Below are 25,845 nucleotides of genomic sequence, written 5' to 3'. Positions count from 1 at the left end.
ATGTTTAGATATAATAAGGACAGTACCAGATTGTGCTCTTGCTTAGAAGTCAAAAACTGATTTTAGTGGCAGAAATTATTTGCTGTTCCAGGTTCCCCCTCTCATTACCCAGACCTGTCCTCTGGGATTCCCCCACCTTCCCACCACCTAGAAACTAGGTTAACCCATGGCACAACTTCAAGCCTTCAGGACTTTAAACCCTGCTCCTACTCCAAGCTGCTTTTATAATTTTTACAATACCCATGATTTAGTGATATTGTGAACATCCATACCTCAAAGGCTTGATAAGATTCCAGCTGAAAACAAAAAGGGTAACAGCTTCTTCATGTGGAGGGAAGCGTGTGAGCAGTAGCATAAAAGCTGGCAGCTGGAAAGTGGGTGGTGGTTATGGTCATAGTAGGAGAATGAGAAATTGAAGGTAGGTTAAGGTTGAGTGTGCATGTCTTGAATGTTACATCTCTCTGAGAATCATTTATTAGGAAGATTAACCTGTCATTAGTACTGAAGGTGGAACAGTAAGATCCACTAGAAAGCTGTTTCCATAGCCTAGAGATGATGTATTCGGGTTCTATAAATGTAATACTGGAAAGAGAGTGATGGCGGAGTTGGAGGGAAGTGAGTCATTAGGCAATGACTAATTGTACAACAATTTTTTAGCACGTGTACTATACACCAGATACCAGGTTAAGCCCTAAATATACAAAAATGAAAAAGCCTGGATTTTACCCCCAAGGAATTTGCAGTTCCATAGGGCACATGGACAAGGAGTCAGACAGTTGCCATACACTGTGCAGGCACATTGGAAGCAGGAGAGGGAAGTTGATAAGGGGATCCACAGAGAAGGTGCTAGAACACTATCTCAGCAGGAAATAGAATCCAATCAGATTGAACAATGAGATTGTTCAAGTAACTACAATGAAGAATTTCTTAGTGAAAGGTGTGTCAAGGTAAACAGAACCCAAGATAATTGCTGAGGCAGCAGGAGACTAGTACAGTGGGAAGCTGTTGTCCCTAGGCCTGAATCAGGGAGAGGAAGACTATACTGATTGGAGCCTACTAGAAGTTGGGACCAGGGCAGTGGGCCACCTGACTGGAGCTGTAGTTGAGCATTATGAGCTGAATTGTGCTCTCCCAAATTCATATGTCGATGCCCTAACCCTCAGTACCTCAGAATGTGACTATATTTAGAAATCAGGTCTTTAATAGTAGGAAGGGAAAAATGAAGGAGGGGAAATCAGAAGGGGAGACGAACCATGAGAGACTATGGACTCTGAGAAACAAACAGGGTTTTAGAGGGGAGGGGGGTGATGGGTATTGAGGAGGGCACGTATTGCATGGAGCACTGGGTGTTATACACAAACAATGAATCATGGAACACTACATCAAAAACTAATGATGTAGGGGCGCCTGGGTGGCTCAGTCGTCAAGCGTCTGCCTTCGGCTCAGGTCATGATCCCAGGGTCCTGGGATCGAGCCCCGCATCGGGCTCCCTGCTCCACGGGAAGCCTGCTTCTCCCTCTCCCATTCCCCCTGCTTGTATTCCCTCTCTCGCTGTGTCTCTCTCTGTTAAATAAATAAAATCTTTAAAAAAAAAAACTAATGATGTAATATATGGTGATTAACGTAACAATAAAAAATTAAAAAAAAACTAATGATGTAATATATGGTGACTAATATAACATAATGAAATAAAATTTATTAAAAAATAAAAAATAAAATGCCTTTTGCAATTAAAAAAAAAAGAAATCGGGTCTTTAAAGAGCTAATTAAGGTAAAATAAGGTCATTGGGGTGGCCCTAATCTGAGTGCTGTCCTTATAAGAAGAGAAGACTAGGACATACACACACACAGAAGACCTTGTAAGGACACAGGAGAAAGTGGCCATCTACAAGCCAAGTAGAGAGACCTCACAAAGGACCAACCCTGCTGACACCTTGGTCTTGGACATTTAGCCTCCAGTAGTATAAAAGAGAGACAACCTCATTGAAAGATGACTCTCAATCCTCCTAAAAGTCCCTTCTGAAAACTGTGTGGTTACACCGTTGGTCAAATAATGTCCCTAATATATACTGTACAATAATAAAGATAAGGTACTATGCATTTTCTTTATTACAATAGAAAAACCTATGTACTTGTAAGGCCAATTAGAAAAGATTTCAATGCACACATTTAAAATTCTATTTCATTATATATTAATTGAGACTTCAATTAAGATATAAGAAAGTATAAAGATGGAGAGTTCTAAGTATATAGAAAATAAGGAGTATTGTTCCCACTCAAATAGGCAAAAGCTAGATAAACTATATATTTATAATTTTCTTGAACCCATTAGAGACCTGAGGTCTTAGGTTAACTAAATACCTCCAAATTCAAAGAAAGGCAGGCCGTCTCAAGGATAAACAGGATACAAGCACTTGCCCAACCAATGGTAGAACATGGCAGGAAAAGATGTCAGATACCACAGAAGTAAGTAGGAGGCAAATGTTTTTTGACAGATGCTAGAAAGCAGGTATGAGCTAGTGTGAGAGGCACCTAAATCATATGAGAATTTGTACCCACCCACAGGCTCTTTCCCACAGACTTTCACCAGATTCTCACTGGTGAGATTAGAAGCTAGGACAGGCAGGAGATTGGAGAGAGCCTCCTATGGTGGTGCAGACAGACAGGAGGGGAGTGATGCCACTGGGGAAAATCATGAGTCCCACCCAAACCCTTCTCCCCTATAGAACTAAAGCTTTGACTTGAAAACCCAGAAAATAAAACTGTTATCCTTGAAGAATTTAAATTCTAGTCAAGGGAGTAACACATAGTAACCTAAAATAGTTTCAAAATATTTATATAATTTTTATCCACATTCACATTCTGTGAAGCCGGTATTGCCTTGGCATCACAATCAGACAAAGACAACACAAGAAAGGAAAACCACAGGCCAATTTTATCAGGAATATAGTTGTGAAAATCCTGAACAAAATGTTAGCAAATAAAATCCACTGATATATAAAAATATAATAGATTATGACCAAGTGAGATTTATTCCATGAATGCAATGTTGGTTCAATATTGGAAAATCAAACAAAGTAATTCACCATATCAATATACTAAAGAAAAAAATAACCATTTGGATAGATCCAGGAAAAAAAAAAAAAAAAACATTTGACACAACCCAACTGGATGTTCCTGATAAAATGCTCAGCAAACTAGGAATACAAAGGAACTTTCTCAACCTGAGAAAGGGTATATATATATATATATATATATATACCCTTATATACTTAGTATATTCAGATGAATTGAATTTACTAAGATGTTACTATTTATGTGTATATATATATACTTATATATAAATAATATAAATATATAATATAAATATAATATATATTAATAAATTAATAAAATAATATAAATATAATATAAATAATCCTGCTGCTAACATCATACTTAATGGTGAAAAACTAAATGCTATGCCTCTAAGATCAGGAACAAGGCCAGTATGTCCACTCTCACCACTCCTATTCAGCATGATACTAGAGATCTTAGTCAATGCACCAAGGAAGGGCAGGAGGAGAAAGAATAGACATTGAAAAAGAAGAAATAGGGCGCCTGGGTGGCTCAGTTGGTTAAGCAACTGCCTTCGGCTCAGGTCATGATCCTGGAGTCCCTGGATCGAGTCCCGCATCGGGCTCCCTGCTCGGCAGGGAGCCTGCTTCTCCCTCTGACCCTCCCCCCCTCTCATGTGCTCTCTCTCTCTCTCTCTCTCTCTCATTCTCTCTGGCTCAAATAAATAAATAAAATCTTTAAAAAAAATTAAAATTAAAAATTAAAAAAAAAGAAAAAGAAAAAGAAGAAATACAACTGTCTCTGTTTGTAGATGACATGATTACCTACATAGAGAATCTTAATATACAAAAAATCGCTAGAACTAATAAGTGAATTTAACAAATGCACAGTTTACAAGCTCAATATGAAAATATCCTTTTTTATAAAATAGCAATGAAATAATGGATATTTAATTTTTTTTTTTTACAGTTCATAAAATAATGTAAGGCACTGTTGTCCAAATTTAAGTGAGGGGTAACAGCCCACACGATGCCACCTTGTTCTCCTATGTTGCAAACAGGCCATCTGCCCCACCACAGGCAGAAGGTACAGTTCCCACTCAGGAAGAGGTTTTACATGACAGTTCCTCAGCGGTGATATTATCTCCCAAAGCATGGACTAATACTTTTCCTTAAAACAAAAAAATAACTATCTTAGACTAATAAGTGAAGAACTAACAAACATTCCTATTTTATTTTTAATTCAGAGAATATATGGGTTTAATTTTACAAGGCTATATTATTGAATTACTGAAGATTCTTTTAGTTCTAGAGGAGATGAACTGAATTTACTAAGATGTTACCATATATGTATCAGTTTTCTATTCATGCTTTAACAAATTACCACAAACTTGGTGGCTTAAAGCTATACACATTTATTAGCTTACAGTTCTGTAAGTTAGAGGTCTGACACGGGTTTCACTGGGCTAAAATCAAGGTGTTGGCAGGCTGAATTCCTTTCTGGAGATTGTAAGGAAAAATCTGTTACCCTCTCATTGGTTTGCTGGCAAAATTCAGTTTCTGCAGTTGGAGGACCTGTCCATGTTTTCTTGCTGGCCGTAGGCTGAGGGCCATTTATAGCTTCTAGAAGTCACTGAGTTCTTCCCTCCATCTTCAAAGCATTGGCAGCTTGAATCCTTTTCACATTTCATCTTTTCTTACTCACTCTTCTTTAATTGTCTTCCACTTTTAAGGACTCACATTTTAGATTGAGCAAGGGTAATTTTTTTCCCCAAGGTCCTTAACCTTAATTACATTTGCAAAGTCATTTTTTTTGCCATGTAAAGCAACATATTTACAAGTACCTGGGATTAGAATGTGGGCATCTTTGAGGGACTACTATTCTGGCTATCATAAAGCATTAGTGAAGAATGTTTGTAGAAACAAATTAAATATCTGACTATAGTGACTTATAAAGAAATAGGGATTTATTTTTTTTCTGTGGTAAAATGAGGTCTGGAGACAGTGAGATCAGAACTGGGTGGTCCATCATGATCTTGTCTCTTTCATCTTTCTACTCTACCATCTTTAATGTGTTGGCTTGCTGCTGCTGCAGTTCCAAGCACTATGTCTGTATTGAACGCCAGAAGGAAGAGGGAGAGTTATTCCAGAATCCCTCCTCCAAACTTCTCTTACATATCCATGGTTAGAACTGGGCTGTATGGCCACTTTTTTTTTTCTTTTGCAAGAAAGGGTGAAAAATAGAACCAGTCAGAATGGCTAAAATTAACAAGTCAGGAAAGGACAGATGTTGGCTGGGATGCGGAGAAAGGGGAACCCTCCTACACTGTTGGTGGGAATGCAAGCTGGTGCAGCCACTCTGGAAAACAGTATGGAGGTTCCTCAAAAAGTTGAAAATAGAGCTACCATATGATCCAGCAATTGCACTACTGGGTATTTACCCCAAAGAAACAATTGTAGGGATCCGAAAGGGTACGTGCACCCCAATGTTTATAGCAGCAATGTCCACAATAGCCAAACTGTGGAAAGAGCCAAGATGTCCATCGACAGATGAACGGATAAAGAAGATGTGGTATATATATACGATGGAATATTATGCAGCCATCAAAAGGAATGAGATCTTGCCATTTGCAATGATGTGGATGGAATTGGAGGGTGTTATGCTGAGCGAAATAAGTCAATCAGAGAAAGAAATGTATCATATGACCTCACTGATATGAGGAATTCTTAATCTCAGGAAACAAACTGAGGGTTACTGGAGTCGGGGTTGGGGTGGGAGGGATGGGATGGCTGGGTGATAGACACTGGGGAGGGTATGTGCTATGGTGAGCACTGTGAATTGTGCAAGACTGTTGAATCTCAGAGCTGTACCTCTGAAACAAATAATGCAATATATGTTAAGAAAAAAAAAAGATAGCGGGAGGGGAAGAATGAAGGGGGGAAATCAGAGGGGTAGACGAACCATGAGAGAGGATGGACTCTGAAAAACAAACTGAGGGTTCTAGAGTGGAGAGGGTTGGGAGGATGGGTTAGCCTGGTGATGGGTACTGAGGATGGCACATTCTGCATGGAGCACTGGGTGTTATGCACAAACAATGAATCATGGAACACTACATCTAAAACTAATGATGTAATGTATGGGGATTAACATTATAAAAAAAATTGTTTTAATTTAATTAATTAATTAATTAATTAATAAAAAAAGGAAGAAAGAAAATCCTAAAGATTTCACTGAAAAACTGTTAGAATAAATTAAGTAAAGTTGCAGGATAGAAAATCAATATACAAAAATCAGCTGCATTTCTATATACTAACAGTGAGCTATCAGAAATAGAAATTAACAACTGGGCGCCTGGGTGGCTCAGTCGTTAAGCGTCTACCTTCAGCTCAGGTCATGGTCCCAGGGTCCTGGGATCGAGTCCCACATCGGGCTCCCTGCTCCACGGGAAGCCTGCTTCTCCCTCTCCCACTCCCCCTGCTTCTGTTCCTGCTCTCGCTATCTCTCTCTCTGTCAAATAAATAAATAAAATCTTTAAAAAAAAAAAAAAGAAATAGAAATTAACAAAACAATTCCATTTATAGTTGCATCAAAAAGAATAAAACACCTATGAATAAATTTCACTAAGGAGGTGAAAGTCCTGTTTACTGAAAACTAACTATAAGACATTAGTAAAAGAAATTGAAGAAGACACAAATAAATGGAAAGATTTACTATGTTCATGAATTGGAAGAATTAATATTGTTAAAATGTCTGCATTACCCAAATCAATCTATATATATAATGCAATTTCTATCAAAATTTCAATGGCATTTTTCACAGAAATAAAACAGACAATCTAAAATTTATATGGAACCATAAAACATCTTGAATAGCTAAGGGAATCTTGAAAAAGAACAAAGCTGGAGGCATCACCCTTCTGGATTTCAAACTATAATTCAAAGCTATAGTAATCAATACAATGCGGCACTGACATAAAAACAGGCATATAAATCAAAGGAACAGAATAGAAATCCCAGAAATAAACCCATGCAGGTGTGGTCAGTTAATTTATGACAAAGGAGCCAAGAATATATTGTAGAAAAAGACAGTGTATTTCCCAACAGTTGTGTTGGGAAAACTGGACAGCTGTATGCAAAAAATGAAACCGGATCCCTATCTTACACCATCCACAAAAATAAACTCAAAATGTATTAAAGAATGAACATAAGACCTAAAATCATAAAATTTCTAGAAGAAAACATTGGGGATAAGATCCTTAACGTCAGTTTTGACAGTAATTTTTAAATTTGACACAAAAAGCAAAGGCAACAGAAGCAAAAATAAACAAATAAGAGTACATCAAACTAAAAAAGCATCTGCACAGCAAAGGAAACCATCAACAAAATGAAAAGGCAACTACAGAATGGGAGAAAACATTTGTAAATCATTTTTCTGATAAGAAGTTAATATCTAAAATATATAATGAACTCATATAACTAAATAGCATAAAAATCTGAATAAAAGATGGGAAAGGGAACTAGACATTTTTCCAAAGAAGACATACATATGGCCAACAGCTACATGAGAAGATGCTCAATATCACTAATCATCAGGGAAATGCAAATCAAAATCACAATGTGATATCATCTCACACATGATAGCATGGGTATCATCAAAAAGACAAGACATAACAAATGCTGGCAAGGGTGTGAAAAAAAGAAACCCTTGTTCACTATTGGTGGGACTATAAATTGCTACAGACATAGTGGAAAACAGTATGGAGGTTCATCAAAAAATTAAAAAAAGAACTACTATATGATTCAGCAACTCCATTTCTGGGTATATATCTGAAGGAAATGAAATCACTATCTCAAAAGGATAGCTGCACCCCCATGTTCATTGTAGTATTAAAATAGCCAAGACATAGAAACAACCTAAGTGTTCATTGATGCGTGAATGATAAGGAAATATTATATATATACACAGATACATGACAGAATATTATTTAGCCATAAAAAATTCTTGCCACTTGTGAATACATGGATAGATGTAGGGGCATAGTGCTAAGTGAAATAAGTTAGAAAAATATAAATACTGTATGATTTCATTTATATGTGGAATCTAAAAAAAAAAAACCCATAAAATAGAACTTATAGAATCAGAAAACAAATTGATGGACACCAGAGGCAGTTGGAGTGGGTGGTGGAAATGAATAAAGTTGGTCAAATGTACAAACTTCCAGTTATGAGATAAATTAGCTCTAAGATATACAGCATGTTGACTATATTTAACAATGCTGTATTGTATATTTGAAAGTTGCTCAGAGAGTAAATCTTAAAAATTCTCATCACAAGAAAAAATATTTGTAACTATGTGAGGTGATAGATGTTAACTAAACTTTTTATGGTGATCATTTTGCAACATATGCTTATAACAGATAATTATCTGGTACACCTAAAATTAATACAATCTTATATGTTAATTATATCTCAATAAAACTAAAAAAATGTATTAGAGAAATGGAAGTGGAGCTGGTAAATATAGGAAAAAATAAGGGTTTGCAAAAGTGAAATTCTTTTTTAAAAATTTAATTTAATTTTAATTCCAGTATAGTTAGCATACAGTGTTATATTAGTTTCAGGTGTACAATATAGTGATTCAACAATTCCAAACATCACCCAGTGCTCATCACAACAAGTGCACTCCTTAATCCCCATCACCTATTTCACCAATCCCCCCGCCCACCTCCCCTCTGGTAACCATCAGTTTGTTCTCTATAATTAAGAGTCTACTTCATGGTTTGCTGTCCCTTTCTTTTTTTTTATTTTGCTCATTTGTTTTGTTTCTAAAATTCCACATATGAGTGAAATCATATGGTATTTGTCTTTTTCTGACTGATTTATTTCACTTAGCATTATACTCTCTAGTTCCACCCATGTCATTGCAAATGGCAAGATTTCATTCTATTTATGGCTGAATAAAACTACAATAAGACATCACCTCACACCTGTCAGAATGGCTAAAATCAAAACCACAAGAAACAAGTGTTGGCGAGGATGTGGAGGAAAAGGAACCCTCTTGCACTGTTGGTGGGAATGCAAACTGGTGCAGCCGTTCTGGAAAACAGTATGGAGATTCCTCAAAAAGTTAAAAATAGAACTACCCTATGATCCAGTAATCGCACTACTGGGTATTTACCTAAAAAAAGATAAAAAACACTAATCAAAAAAGTATAAAAACAGCATTATTTTACAATAGCCAAATGATGGAAGCAGCCCAAGTGTCTATCAATAGATGAATGGATAAAGAAGAGGTCACACACACACACACACACACACACACACACACACACACACCCCAGAATATTATTCAGCCACAAAAGTGAATTTCTTGATATATTTTTCCATTTAAACAAAACACCACAATGCAGCCAAAGATACCAGGAAGAAATCTTGGGAAAGAGAGAAAAAAACGTACAAAAGTTAAATTTTTGTGGCATTTGGAATAGAAAAACTGCTAATATATTGCATAGTGGAAATGAAATAGGCTATGGCATCAAATTGATTTGAGTTTAAATAATAGTAACTCCACTTAGCAGGCATGTATCCCTTGGAAAGTTACTAAGGTAAGTCAGTCTCCTCAAGTATAGCACAGAGCAAGCTATGGCTTAGTGTTATGAGAATAAGGTGATAGTATAAAAGTGGCTTTTGAGGTAGCTATGAGCACAGGACCCCACTGGTGACAAGCCCTTGATTCAGCAGGTCTGAGCCTGGACCTGGGTATCTGTGTTTTGAAAAGTTCCCTGGATGCTTTATACTGCATGGGCAGGATAAAGAGACATGTAAATATCTCAGTGTCTAGGATATGGTAAGTACTTGATGGTTTTTATGTACAGCATATAGGACTTCTATCATTTTTCGTTAAGGCTGCCATGTCTTTTTTTCATTAAACACAATGACAAAATCTGCCCTAAGTGAGAAGTTTAGATATTTTGCTATGGGGGGGAGGGTGGAAGGGAAGAAGGGAGAGATGAAGGGAAGGAGAGAGAAGTAGAAAGAACTAAAATAAACAATACAAATGCCATTTATGGTCTAAAGCAGTACCATGACATTTAAAGATTCAACATGAGAGACACTAAAGGTCTTTGACAAATGGTCATGTGTAATTTTGCTGAGGCAAATTTGAATCATTTCTATTTCATAATGTATAGAATGAACGCACTTAGTTGATCTGTGTATTTACCCAATGATCAGTATCCAAATTTCATTTGGGTTTGTTTGTACTCTATTCATCACCATAAATAGATAGAAGTTTTGTTCTTTGTGAAATTGCCTCAAAAGATGGGGCACCTGGGTGGCTCAGTTGGTTAAGCGACTGCCTCCGGCTCAGGTCATGATCCTGGAGTCCCGGGATGGAGTCCCACATCGGGCTCCCTGCTCGGCGGGGGGTCTGCTTCTCCCTCACCCTCCCCCATCTCATGCTCTCTCTCTCTCTGTCTCATTCTCTCTCTCAAATAAATAAATAAAATCTTTTAAATAAATAAATAAATAAATAAATAAATAAAAATAAAAAAGAAATTGCCTCAAAAGAAATTCAACTGCTATGATACAAATATATTTGCAAGGTTGGAGAAATGAAAAAGGTTAGAAAGTATTCTCACAAACTTCAAAAATCTATTATACAACTACATATTTTAAAAATAAGATGTCTTATCCCATTTCATAAATAATTTCCAGCAATAAAAAGTCACATGAAAATGTCAGAGTGTGTGATGTGCCCCAATGCACTCAATATTTCAAAAGTTAGTCTGCCTTTCTTTCTTCTGCTTCTGATTTCCAGAGTTACAAAATTGTAAGATTCAAATGTCCAGTTTTCAACAAACAAAAAATTATAAGGCATACACACACACAAAAAGAAAAAAACAAGAAAGTCTGACTCATTCAGAGGTACAAATGAATTGACAGAAATGATTATTGAGAAAGACCAAATGAGAGACTTACTTTTTTAAGTTTTGATTTAAATTCCCCATTAGTTAACATACAGTGTAATATTAGTTTCAGGTGTAGAATTTAGTGATTCACCACTTACATACAACACCCAGGGCTCATCCCAAGTGCCCTCCCTAATAACCATCACCCATTTAACCCATCTCCTCACCCACCTCCCCTTCAGCAACCTTCAGTCTGTTCTCTATAGTTGAGTCTTTATCATGATTTGCCTCTCTCTTTTTTTTCTATTTATGTTCACCTGTTTTGTTTCTTAAATCCCACATATGAGTGAAATCATATGGTATTTATCTTTCTCTGACTGATTTATTTCACTTAGGATAATACTCTCTAGCTCCATCCACTTGGTTGCAAATCTGAAGATTTAATTGTTTCACGGCTCACTGTATATATATATACACACACACACTATATATATGTATATACACTATATATACCACATATATATATTATATACATACATATACATATATACATATATACGTGAGTGGTAACTGAGTAGAGTTACCATTATTTAGTTACCATTATTTAATATATATGCATATATATAATAAATGGTACATAGATGTATATGTGTAAACATATACATAGATGTATATGTATATAACATATTTCTATACATATATGTATGTAACTCCACTCAGTTACCATTCATATATGTATGCATACAGTATATATATATACACTATATATACCACATCTTTATCCATTCGTCACTTGAAGGGCATTTGGGCTCTTTCCATAATTTGGCTATTATTGATAATTCTGCTGTGAACATCAGGCTATATGTATCACTTCAAATCAATATTTTTGTATCCTTTGGGTAAATGCTTAGTAATGCAATTGCTGGATCATAGGGTAGTTATGCTTTTCACTTTTTGAGGATCCTCCATACTGTTTTCCAGAGTAGCTGTACCAGGTTGCATTAGCACCAACAGTGTAAGAAGGCTCCCCTTTCTCCACATCCTCACCAAAGTTATTTCCTGTGTTGTTAATTTTAGCCATTTTGACAGGTATGAGGTAATAGTTCATTTTAGTTTTGATTTGTATTTCCCTGATGATGAGTGATGTTGGGCATCTTTTCATGTGTTTGTTAGCCATCTGTGTATCTTCTTTGGAAGAATGTCTATTCATGTCTTCTGCCCATTTTAAATTGGATTTTTGTTTTTTGGGTACTGAGTTTGTTAAGTTCTTTATATATTTTGGATACTAACCCTTTACCAGACATGTTATTTGCAAATATCTTCTCCCATTCAGGTGGTTGCCTTTTTGTTTTGTTGATTGTTTCCTTCACTGTGTAGAAGCTTTTGTCTTTATGATAGTTCATTTTTTATTTTGTTTCCCTTGCCTCAGGAGACATATCTAGTAAGAAGTTGCTATAGCCAATGTCAAAGAGATTACTACCTGTGTTCTCCTCTAGGATTTTAATGGTTTCCTGTCTCACATGAATTTATTTGAATTTATTTCCTGTCTCACATGTAGTAGGTCTTTCATCCATTTTGAATTTATTTTTATGGTGTAAGAAAGTGGCCCAGTTTCATTCTTCTGCGTGTTGTTGTCCAGTTTTCCCAACACCATTTGTTGAGCAGACTGTATTTTTTCCTGCTTTTTCAAAGATATATTGACCATATAAATCTGGGTTGATTTCTGGGTTTTTTCTTCTGTTCCACTGATCTATGTGTCTGTTTTTGTGCCAGTACCATTCTGTCTTGATCACTACAACTTTTTAATATAACTTGAAATCTGAAATTGTGATGCCTCCAGCTTTTTTTTCTTTTCCAAGATTGCTTGGCTATTCACGGTCTTTTGTGGTTCCATAACAAATTTTAGGATGTTTGTTCTAGCTCTGTGAAAAATGCTGGTGGTATTTCGATAGGGATTTCATTAAATGTGTAGATTGCCTTGGATAATATAAACATTTTAACAATATTTGTTCTTCCACTCCATGAGCATGGAATCTTTTTCCATTTCTTTGTGTCATCTTCAATTTCTTTCATCAGTGTCTTATAGTTTTCAGAGTATAGATCTTTTACCTCTTTGGTTATAAGTTTATTCCTAGGTCTCTTACGGTTTTTGGTGCAATTGTAAATGGGATCTATTCCTGATTTCTCTTTCTGCTGCTTCATTATTGGTTGCTGTATAGTAATGCAACATATTTCTGTATGTCGATTTTGTATCCTGTGACTTTACTGAATTCCTGTATCAGTTCCAGCAATTTCTTGGTGGAGTGTTTTGGTTTTCTCTAGAGTATCGTGTCATCTGCAAATAGAAGTTTGACTTCCTCCTTGCAGATTTGGATGCCTTTTATTTCTTTGTGTTGTTTGATTGCTGTGGCTAGGACTTCCAGTACTGTGTTAAATAAGAGTGGTGAGAGTGGACATCCCTGTCTGTTCCTGATCATTTAGGAAACTCCCAGTTTTCCCCCATTGAGGATTATATTAGCTGTGGGTTTTTCAAATATGGGCTTTATTAAGTTGAGGTGTGTTCCCTCTATCCCTACTTTGTTGAGGGCTTTTATTATGAATGGGAGTTATACTTTGTCAAATGCTTTTTCTGCATCTGTTGAAATGATCATACGGTTACTATCCTTTTTTTTTTATTAATGTAATGTATCACATCAATGGATTTGTGAATTTTGAACACTTTGCAGCCCATGACTAAATCCCACTTGATCTTGGTGAATGATTCTTTTAATATATTGTTAGTATTTTGTCGAGAATCTTTGCATCCATATTTATCAAGGATATTAGCATGTAGTTCTCTTTTTTAGTTGAGTCTTTGTCTGGTTTTGGTATCAGAGTAACATTGGCCTCATAGAATGATTTTGGAAGTTTTACTTCCATTTCTATTTTGGTGGGATAGTTTGAGAAAAACAGGTATTAACTCTTCTTAAATGTTTGGTAGAATTTCCCTGTGAAGCCATCTGGCCATGGGCTTTTGTTTGTTGGGAGATTTTTGATTACTGATTCAATTTCTTTGCTGGTTGTTGGTCTGTCCAAGTTTTCTGTTTCTTCCTATTTCAATTTTGGTAGTTTATATGTTTCTGGGGATTTATCCATTTCTTCCAGGTTTTCCAATTTGTTGGCATATACATTTTCATAATATTCTCTTATAATTGTTTTTATTTCTGAAGTGTTGGTTGTTATTTCCCCTCTCTCATTTGTCATTTTATTTATTTGAGTCCTTTCTCTTCTCTTTTTGATCAGTCTGGCTAGAAGCTTATTGATTCTATTCATCTCTTTCAAAGAACCAGCTCCTGGTTTGACTGATCTCTTTTACTGTTTGTTTGTTCATAGCTCATTTATTTCTTCTCTAATCTTTATTAATTCCCATCTTCTGCTGGCTTTAGGCTTTATTTGTTGTTCTTTTTCTAGCTCCTTTAGGTGTAAGGTTAAGTTGTTTATTTGAGATTTTTCTTGCTTCTTGAGGTAGGTCTGTATTGCTATATACTTCCATCTTAGGACCACTTTTGCTGTATCCCAAATGTTTTGGGCTGTCATATTTTCATTTTCATTTGTTTTCATGTATTTTTTAAGTTTCTTCTTTAATTTCCTTGCTGACCCATTTATTCTTTAGTAGGATGTTGTTTAACCTCCATGTATATGTGGTCTTTCCAACTTTTTTCTTGTGGTTGACTTCAAGTTTCATAGCATTGTGGTCTGAAAAATATGCATGGTATTATTTCAAACTTTTTCTACTTGTTGGGGCCTGATTTGTGAGCTAGTATGTGATCTATTCTGGAGAAAGTCCCACGTGCACTTGAAAAGAGCGTGTATTCTGCTGCTTTAGGATGAAATGTTGTGAACATATCTGTTAAGACCATCTGGTCCAGTGTGTCGTTCAAAGCCATTGTTTCCTTGTTGATTTTCTGCTTAGATGATCTGTCCATTGATGGAAGTGGGGTGCTAAAGTCCCCTACTATTATTGTATTATTTTCAATGAGTTCTTTTATGTTTGTTATTAGTTGTTTTATATATTTGGGTGCTCCCATGTTGGGGGCATAAATATTTACAATTGTCAGATCGTCTTGTTGGATTGCCCCCTTTATTATGATATAGTGCCCGTCTTTATCTCTTGTTACACTCTTTGTCTTAAAAATCTAGTTTGTCTGATATAAGTATTGCTTCTCTGGCTTTCTTTTGAGGTCCATTTGTATGAAAAATCTTTCTTTATCCCCTCACTTTCAATCTGCAGTTGTCTTTAGGTCTAAAATGAGTCTCTTCTAGGCAGCATATATATGGGTCTTGGGTTTTTTTGTTTTTTTGTTTTTTGTTTTTTAAATCCATCCTGGCATCCTGTATCTTTTGGTTGGAGCATTTAGTCCATTTACATTCAGAGTAGTTATTAATAGATATGTAGTTGTTTCCATTTTATTACTTGTTTTGTCATTGTTTCTGGAGATTTTCTCTGTTCTTTTCTACTCTTTGTCACTTTTGGTCTTTCCTTTCCCCTCAAGGTGTCCCCTTTAATATTTCTTGCAGGGTTGGTTTAGTGGTCACAAACTCCTTTATTTTTTGTTTGTCTGGGAAATTATTTCTCCTTCAATTCTGAATGATAGCCTTGCTGGAGAAAGTATTCTTGGCTGCAGATTCCATTCAGCATATTGGATATATCATGTGTGTATCTGGCTTGCCAAGTTTCTGTGGAGAGATCCGCAGCTAGCTTTATGGGTCTTCCCTTGTAATTTTGGGACTTCTTTTTCCTTGCTTCTTTTGCATTTTTTTCTTTATCAGTATATTTTTACAATTAAACACAATATGTTTTGCTGTTGGTCTGCTTTTCTTGATTTTTATGGACGTTCTCCATGTCTCCTAGACTTGGATGTCTGTTTCCTTCTGCAGACTAGGGAAGTTTTCAACTATAATTTGCTGAAATAAACCTGCTCCTCTTCTCTCTCTTTTTCTGGGACTCCTATGATATGAATGTTATTACATTTGATGGAGTTACTGAGTTCCATAAGTCTATTCTCATGATCCATAGTTTTTTTCTCTCTTTTGTTCAGTTTCATTATTTTCCATAATTCTATCCTCTATATCACTTGTTTGTTCCTCTTCTTCTTCCATACTTGTGGTCATTACACCTAGTCAGTTTTCAATCTTAATTATTTCATTTTTCTCTTCTGATGATTGTTTTTTAACTATTTTATCTCTGCAGGAAGGGTCTCTGAAGTCTTCCATGCATTTCTCAAGCCAGTCAGTATCCTATGGTTGTTTTAATTCTCTATCATGCATATTACTTATATCTATTTCAATTAAATCTCTAGCCATGACCTTGTCTTGTTCTTTCTTTTGGGATGAATTCCTTGTCTTGGCATTTTGTCTAGGTCTCTCTTCTTTTGTGTGTTAGGAAAGCCTGTTGTGTTTCCTGCTCCTGAGAGTAATGGCTTTATGAAAAGAGGTCATTTAATATCCAGGGCCTGGTGCTTTAGGGAGTGTCATTGGTGTGTGCTGCATTTACTCTGCTGCTATGTTTTGACTGCTCTATCCCTTAGGTCAGTCATCTGCAGAAGCTTTCCTTGCCTGCAGTGGGCAGTTTGGATGTTGGCCAAAATGTGGCAAGTTTTAACTAGGTGTGCTCTGGTCTGCTTGTTAAATGAGACCTGATGCTACTTCCACTATAACTGAAGCCTTGCAGACCTATATCGTCAGTAGATGTGGTGCATGTGGGGATTTGTGGTGGTTTTCTTGGGAAGGGGCCCACTGTACTGGTCCTTAGGCATACTTGCCCAAGAAAATCTGTACCAATAGAATGCAGGGGGGTGGGACTTAGTGTAAGCTGATTAGACAGCCAGTGTTGGCACCATGCTGTTACTGATGTTAGTTTCTGCTAAGGGCAGGGGGAGGGAAATGGCACCAGCCATGCCCTTTGTCCCTGGAGAGGGATCTCTGTGTTTGCTGCTCTCAGGGAAGCACTCCCAGAAGAGGGACTAATTTCCCCTTATGTGTCCCAGGCATTTTTCAGGTAACTGTTTCACACTATCTCCAGGTTGCTTCCCTGCCTGGAGCAGCACAGTGCACTTTGGCCTTTATACCAGCCATGCCTACTGGCTTTTAAAACTCTAAACTTTAAGAATTTGCTGTGGCAGGAGCCTGTGCTGGTCTTCTGTAGGAGGGTCTCACCACACTGGTATGGATGCAAGTTTGACTCAGAAGGGCAATCATGCTAGAGCACAAGAGCATGGGATTTGGAGCAAAGCTGGTTAAACAGCCAGTGTCTTGGTTAGCTGCCCTCGGCACATGTCTCTGTACCTATGCTGAAGTGCAGGGGAGAGATGGTGCCCTCCAGCTCTTTTGTCTGGGAGAGGTGTCTTGTGAACACCACCTCTCACAAATGTGCTCCAAGAAGAGTGAACAGTGTTTCCCCTTGCTACTTAGGTGATCCTCAGATTGTGCTGTCTGCCCTGAGGTTGCTTGCTTCCTTCTCTCCAGGAGTAGGGCAGTGCCTTCAGGTCTCTATTCCAGCCAAGCCTGCTGACCTCTAAAACTCTAGTCTTTGAGCCCCAGTGATTGCAAAAACTCACCAAAATAAGCCCCTTTTGTTTTCCCAGCCAATGACTTTGGGGAAATGTCCTTTTTGTGTGTATCCTGGTATTCTTCACTCTCTCTTGTGTTGCTCCAGGATCAGGACTCCCTTCCTTCCCCTGCACCCATGATCTATTTCTCCCCCAAACCATGTCTCTTCACTTCCTACTTTCCTTGATGTGGCCACTTCTCTCCCTCTAGTTGTGCAGTTTGTTTTGTCAATCTTCAGGTCAATTTCTTGGGTATTCAGAATGATTTGATAGTTGTCTAGTTGTGTTCAAAGGACAAGGCAACCCTAGGGTCCCCTTACTATGCCTCCATCTTAGCTCTAGACAAAGACTTTACTACAGTCTCCTTAAAGGTACTGAAAGAGGTAAAAGAAGACATGGGCAAAAGCAGAAAAATGATGTATGAGCAAAATAGAAATATCAGTAAAGATATGGAAACATAAAAGGAACAAAATTTAATTCTGGAGTTGAAAAGTACAACTGAAATAAAGAAAATACAATAAAGCAATTTAAAAACAGATTTGAACAAGGAGATGAAATAATTGGTGGGCTTGAAGAAAGGACAATTGAAATTATCAAGTCTGAGGAACAGAAATTTTTTTTAAAAAGATTAAAAAAAAATAAATGCAGCTTTGAGGACTAGAGGACATCATCAAGAAGATCCACATAAACATTGTGGAGTCCCAAAAGGAGAAGAGAGAGATAAATAGAGATTTGAAAAAAAAAAATGGCTACAAACTCTGAAATTTGAAGCATGATATAGATCTATAAATCCAAGAAGCTCAATGAACCCCAAACAGTCAAAAAGACCCTCTCTTAAACATGTTATAATCAAACTGTTGAAAGACAAAGATAAAAAGAGAATCTTCAAAGTAGTAAAAGAGGATTTATTCATAACATACATGGGACCCCCAACAAAATTTCAGCATATTTCTCACCATAAACCTGGAGGTGAGAAGGCCTGAGTTGAGATTTTCAAAGTGCTGAAAGAAGAAAACTGGCAACTGAGAATTCTATATTTAGCAAAACTCTGCATCAAAAAAAGAGGGAGAAATTAAGACATTCCCAGATAAACGAAAGTTGAGGGATTTTATTAGCACTAGGTCTCTCTGCAAGAAATACTAAAGGAAATCCTCCGGGTTGGAATGAAAGGGTGCTAGGCAGGAAATCAAAGCCTTAGGAATAAATTGAAATCTTCAGTAAAAGTAAATACATGGGTAATTATAAAAACTAGTATTATTGTAATTTTGGTTTGTAACTCCACTTTTTTATTTTTCATAAGTTTTGAAAGATATACATAGAAAAATAATTGCTAGTCATGTTTTTGGGCACACACTATATAAATGCATCATTTTTGACATCCAATAACTAAAGAGGGTGAGGATGGAGCTATATAGGAGCAGAGTTTGTATGCTACTGAACTCAAACTAATATAATCAAATTAGAGTGTTATAGCTTTAGGATATTAAATATAATGCCCATGATAACCACAAAGAAAATAGTTATGGAGCACCTGCCTGGAAGAGCATGTGACTCTTGATCTCTGGGTCAGAAGTTTGAGTACCATGTTGGGTGTAGAGATTGCTTAAATAAATAAATAGATAAACTTTATTTAAAAAAAATAGCTATTGGGTGGCTCAGTTGGTTAAGCGACTGCCTTCAGCTCAGGTCATGATCCTGGAGTCACTGGATCGAGTCCCGCATCGGGCTCCCTGCTCGGCAGGGAGTCTGCTTCTCCCTCTGACCCTCCCCCCTCTCATGTACTCGCTCTCTCTCATTCTCTCTCTCTCAAATAAATAAATAAAATCTTTAAAAAAATAGCTATTGTATACACACAGAAGAAAATGAGTAAGGAATGAAAATGTTTCAATTAAGCACAAAATAACATAGCAATGCAAGAAATGAGGGACAAAAATGTTATGAACCCTACAGAAAACAAATAACAAAATGACAGAAATAAATTTCTCCTTATCAGCAAATAGTTTAAAAATAAATCGATTAAACTCAAATGAATAGACATAGACTGGCAAAATGGATTTTTTTTTTAAAAATGATTTCACTATATGCTGCCTACAAAAGATTCACGTTAGATTCAGATACACAAAAGGATTTAGAATAAAAGAATGGAAAAAGATATTCTATATAAATAGTAACCAAGAGAATGGGAGGGGGGTATATGAATATCATACAAAATAGCCTTAAATCAGAAAAGTCTATGAGAGACATTCTATATTAATAAAATTTCAATACAGCAAGCTGATATAACAATTAAAAATATTTACACATCTAATAACAGACCTTTAAAATACATATAAAGGAAAAACTGACAGAATTAGGAGATATAGATACTTCTACTGTAATAGGAGGAAATTTTAATACCTTATTCTCAGTAATGGATAGAGCAACCAGGCAGAAGATAAACAAGAAATAGAGGATTTGACCAGTTAGAATGGCAAAAATTGACAAGGTGAGAAACAATAAATGTTGGGGAGGTTGTGGAGAAGGGGGAAACCCTCTTACACTATTGTTGGGAATGCAAGTTGGTATAGCCACTTTGGAAAACAGTGTGGAGGTGCCTCAAAAAATTAAAAATAGAGCTACCCTATGACCCAGCAATTGCACTACTGGGTATTTACCCCAGAGACACAGATGTAGTGAAAAGAAGGGTCATATGCACCATGTTCATAGCAGCAATGTCCACAAATAACCAAACTGTGGTATTTACCCCAGAGACACAGATGTAGTGAAAAGAAGGGTCATATGCACCATGTTCATAGCAGCAATGTCCACAAATAGCCAAACTGTGGAAAGAGCCAAGATGCCCTTCAACAGATGAATGGATAAAGAAGATGTTGTCCCTATATAAAATGGAATATTACTCAGCCATCAGAAAGGATGAATACCCAACTTTTACATCAACATGGATGGGACTGGAGATTATGCTAAGTGAAATAAGTCAAGCAGAGAAAGTCAATTATCATATGGTTTCACTTATTTATGGAACATAAGGAATAGCATGGAGGACATTAGGAGAGTGAAGGGAAAAATGAAGGGGGGGGAATTGGAGGGGGAGATGAACCATGAGAAACTATGGACTCTGAGAAACAAACTGAGGGTTTTGGGGGGGGGGAGATGGGTTAGTCTGGTGACAGGTATTAAAGAGGGCACATACTACCTGGAGGACTGGGTGTTATATGAAAACAATGAATCGTGGATCACTACATCAAAAACTAATGATGGGGGGGTGGAGCAAGATGGTGGAGGAGTAGGAGACCTGGATTTCGTCTCCTCTCAGGAATTCTCCCGGATAGGGATCAAACCATTCTGAACACCTACAAAATCAACAGGAGATCGAAGAAAAGAATAGCAACAACTCTCTCATCAGAAAAGCGACCACTTTCTGGAAGGTAGAACGTGTGGAGAAGTGAATCCCAGGCGATATTCAGGAGGATAGACCGCGGGGGAGGGGCGTCCGTCCGCCGCTTCTGGCAAGTGATAGAGCCGCAGAGCACAAAATCGGAACTTTTAAAAGTCTGGTCCGCTGAGGGACGTCACTCTGGTGGCTAAGCGGGGGGTGGAACCCTCCAGGACAGTGTGGTCTCAGGACCCTCGGGGCCAGAGAAAGACCGGGGTGCCTGAGTGCGGCAGAGCTCCCAGGTATCGGAGCAGGGAAGCCGGCTGCAGAGGCGGAGCCCAGGTGCGGGCTTTCAGCTCGGGGTGGCCATAAACCGTGATCCGTGGCACAGTCGGACCACTGCTCCTCCAGCAGACACCCAACAAGCGGCAGATCCGGGGAGACTCACCTTCCTCCCCCGGGAGGAGCCGCATGGGAGTGCACCGCAGGGATCTGCTGGGTTTGGAGACTCCACCCGGGGTCGGGTGCCAGAGATAGAGGCGCGCGGTCGCAGGCCGGGTGAGCACGGAGTGCGGCCGGAGACCGGGGAAACGGGAGTGACTGACGGCTTTTCTCTGGGAGCTCACTGAGGAGCGGGGCCCCAAGTTCTCGGCTCCTCTGGGGCAGAGATTGGGAGGCCGCCATGTTCACTCTCCGCCTCCAAAGCTGTACGGAAAGCTCGCAGGGAACAAAAGCCCCGGAGAGCAAACCCGAGCAGATTACTTAGCCAGGAGGGCGCAAGGGCGGGGCAATTCCGCCTCCGGCAGAGACATTTGGGAACCACGGCAACAGGCCCCTCCCCAGAAGATCAGCGAGAACAGCCAGCCAAGACCAAGGTTACCGATCAATGAGAACGGCAGAACTCCAGCGCTAGGGGAATACTGCACATAGAATTCATGGCTTTTTTTACCATGATTCTTTAGTCTTTCAAAGTTAATTTTTTTAACTGTTTTTTTTTTATTTTGAATTTTTCTTTTTCCCTTTTTCAACCAACATATTATCAATCCCTTTTTTAAAAAAAAAAAACATTTTTATTTTTCATTTTTAGAGTCATATTCTACCCCTTCATAGTAGTTACCTGTATTTTTGGCATATATATAGATAAGTTGTTCTCTCTTTAAAATTTTGAGATAGTTTCTTCTAACAGATTAAAATACACCCTAAATCTCTAGTATATGGTTTTTTCTACTCCCCTGCCTGATCATATTCTCTCCCTTTTTTTTTCTTTTTTCTTTTTTTAAGTCTCTTCTTTGTTTTTTCAAATAACTTCTTATCAATTCCTTTTATAAAATTTTTTATAATTTCCATCTTTACAGTCATATTCCATCCCTTCATCATATCAACCCTTATTTTTGTACATATATAAGTTTTTCTTTCTTTAAAATTTTGGGAGGCACTTTCTTCTAACAGACCAAAATATACCCAAAATCTAGTGTGAGGCACTGATCTGTATACCAGCCTGATCATATTTGATCACATTCTGGGTTTTTTTGTTGTTGTTGTTTTGTTTTGTTTGTTTTTGTTTGTTTTTAACTTTATCTTTTTCTTTTTTTTTTTTTCTTTTTCTTTTTTCTCTCTTTCCATTTCTTTTTCCACTGCTTCAGGTCTTTTCTGATTTGTTTAGAGTATATTTTCTGGGGACGTGGTTACTCTGCTAGCATTTTGTTCTCTCATTAATCTATTCTCCTCTGCACAAAATGACAAGACGGAAAAAATCACCTCAACAAAAAGAATAAGAGGCAGTACCGACTGCCAGGGACCTACTCAATACGGACATTACTATGATGTTGGATCTAGAGTTCAGAATCATCACTTTAAAGATACTAGCTGGGCTTGAAAAAAATATGGAAGTTATTAGAGAAACCCTTTCTGGAGAAGTAAAAGAGCTAAAATCTAACCAAGTAGAAATCAAAAAGGCTATAAATAAGGTACAATCAAAAATGGGGGCGCTAACTCCTAGGATAACTGAGGCAGAAGAGAGAATCAGTAATATAGAAGACCAAATGATGGAAAATAAAGAAGCTGAGAAAAAGAGAGATAAACAACTAATGGATCACGAGGGCAGAATTCGAGAGATAAGCGATACCATAAGACAAAACAACATTAGAATAATTGGGATCCCAGAAGAAGAAGAAAGAGAGAGGGGGGCAGAAGGTATAATGGAGCAAATTATAGCAGAGAACTTCCCTAATTGGGGGAAGGAAACAGGCATCAAAATCCAGGAAGCACAGAGAACCCCTCTCAAAATCAATAAAAATAGGTCAACACCCCGACATCTAATAGTAAAAGTTATGAGTCTCATAGACAAAGAGAAAATCCTGAAAGCAGCTCGGGACAAGAGATATGTAACCTACAATGGTAGAAACATTAGATTGGCAACAGACCTATCCACAGAGACCTGGCAGGCCAGAAAGGACTGGCAGGATATATTCAGAACACTAAATGAGAAAAATATGCAGCCGAGAACACTATATCCAGCTAGGCTGTCATTGAAAATTGAAGGAGAGATAAAAAGCTTCCAGGACAAACAAAAACTGAAGGAATTTGCAAACACAAAACCAGCCCTACAAGAAATCTTAAAAGGGGTGCTCTAAGCAAAGAAAGACCCTAAAAGCAACATAGATCAGAAAGGAACACAGACAATATACAGTAACAGTCACCTTACAGGCAATACAATGGCACTAAATTCCTATCTTTCAATAGTTACATTGAATGTAAATGGGCTAAATGCCCAATCAAAAGACACAGGTTATCAGATTGCATTAAAAAACAAGACCCATCGATATGCTGTCTGCAAGAGACTCATTTTAGAACCAAAGGCACCCCCAGATTGAAAGTGAGGGGGTGGAAAACCATTTACCATGCTAATGGACACCAAAAGAAAGCTGGGGTGGCAATCCTTATATCAGACAAATTAGATTTTAAACCAAAGACTGTACTAAGAGATGAGGAAGGACACTATATCCTACTTAAAGGGTCTATCCAACAAGAAGATCTAACAATTGTAAATATCTATGCTCCTAACATGGGAGCAGCCACTTATATAAGGCAATTAATAGCAAAAGCAAAGAAACACATCGACAACAATACAATAAAAGTGGGGGACTTTAACACCCCCCTCACTGAAATGGACAGATCGTCTAAGCAAAAGATCAACAAGGAAATAAAGACTTTAAATGACACACTGGACCAAATGGACTTCACAGACATATTCAGAACTTTCTATCCCAAAGCGACGGAATACACATTCTTCTCTAGTCCCCATGGAACATTCTCCAGAATAGATCACATCCTAGGTCATAAATCAGGTCTCAACCGGTACCAAAAGATTGGGATCATTCTCTGCCTATTTTCAGACCACAATGCTTTGAAACTAGAACTCAATCACAAGAGGAAAGTCGGAAAGAACTCAAATACATGGAGGCTAAAGAGCATCCTACTGAAGAATGAATGGGTCAGCCAGGAAATTAAAGAAGAATTTAAAAAATACATGGAAACCAATGAAAATGAAAACACAACTGTTCAAAATCTTTGGGATGCAGCAAAGGCAGTCCTAAGAGGAAAGTATTTAGCAATACAAGCCTTTCTCAAGAAACAAGAAAGGTCTCAAGTACACAACCTAACCCTACACCTAAAGGAGCTGGAGAAAGAACAGCAACTAAAGCCTAAACCCAGCAGAAGAGAAATAATAAAGATCAGAGCAGAAATCAATGAAATAGAAACTAAAAGAACAGTAGAACAGATCAACGAAACTAGGAGCTGGTTCTTTGAAAGAATTAACAAGATTGATAAACCCCGGCCAGACTTATCAAAAAGAAAAGAGAAATGACCCAAATCAACAAAATCATGAATGAAAGAGAAGAGATCACAACCAACACCAAAGAAATACAAGCAATTCTAAGAACATATAATGAGCAACTCTATGCCAGCAAATTCGATAACCTGGAAGAAATGGATGCATTCCTAGAGATGTATCAACTACCAAAACTGAACCAGGAAGAAATAGAAAACCTGAACAGACCTATAACCACTAAGGAAATTGAAGCAGTCATCAAAAATCTCCCAAAAAACAAAAGCCCAGGGCCAGATGGCTTCCCAGGGAAATTCTACCAAACATTTTAAGAAGAATTAATACCTATTCTTCTGAAACTGTTCCAAAAAATAGAAATGGAAGGAAAACTTCCAAACTCATTTTATGAGGCCAGCATTACCTTGATCCCAAAACCAGACAAAGACCCCATCAAAAAGGAGAATTACAGGCCAATATCCCTGATGAACATGGATGCAAAAATTCTCACCAAGATATTAGCCAATAGGATCCAACAGTACATTAAAAGGATTATTCACCATGACCAAGTGGGATTTATCCCTGGGCTGCAAGCTTGGTTCAACATCTACAAATCAATCAACGTGATACAATACATTAACAAAAGAAAGAACAAGAATCATATGATCCTTGATGCAGGATCATATGCAGAATAGCTTTTGATAGATGCAGAAAAAGCTTTTGAGAAAGTACAGCATCCTTTCTAGATCAAAACTCTTCAGAGTATACACATAAAGGATACATACCTCAATATCATAAAAGCCATCTATGAAAAACCTACAGCGAATATCATTCTCAATGGGGAAAAACTGAGAGCTTTCCCCCTAAGGTCAGGAACGCGGCAGGGATGTCCACTATCATCACTGCTATTCAACATAGTATTGGAAGTCCTAGCCACAGCAATCAGACAACAAAAAGAAATAAAAGGCATCCAAATAGGCAAAGAAGAAGTCAAACTCTCACTCTTTGCAGACGATATGATACTTTATGTGGAAAACCCCAAAGAATCCACCCCAAAACTGCTAGAACTCATACAGGAATTCAGTAAAGTGGC

The sequence above is a fragment of the Mirounga leonina genome, unplaced genomic scaffold (assembly GCF_011800145.1).
Source record: "Mirounga leonina isolate KUSES-001 unplaced genomic scaffold, KU_Mleo_1.0 Mir_366, whole genome shotgun sequence".
NCBI classification, from domain to species: Eukaryota; Metazoa; Chordata; class Mammalia; order Carnivora; family Phocidae; genus Mirounga; species Mirounga leonina.
The sequence above is the reverse complement of the archived record's forward strand: the minus strand, read 5'-3'. Positions refer to the sequence as shown.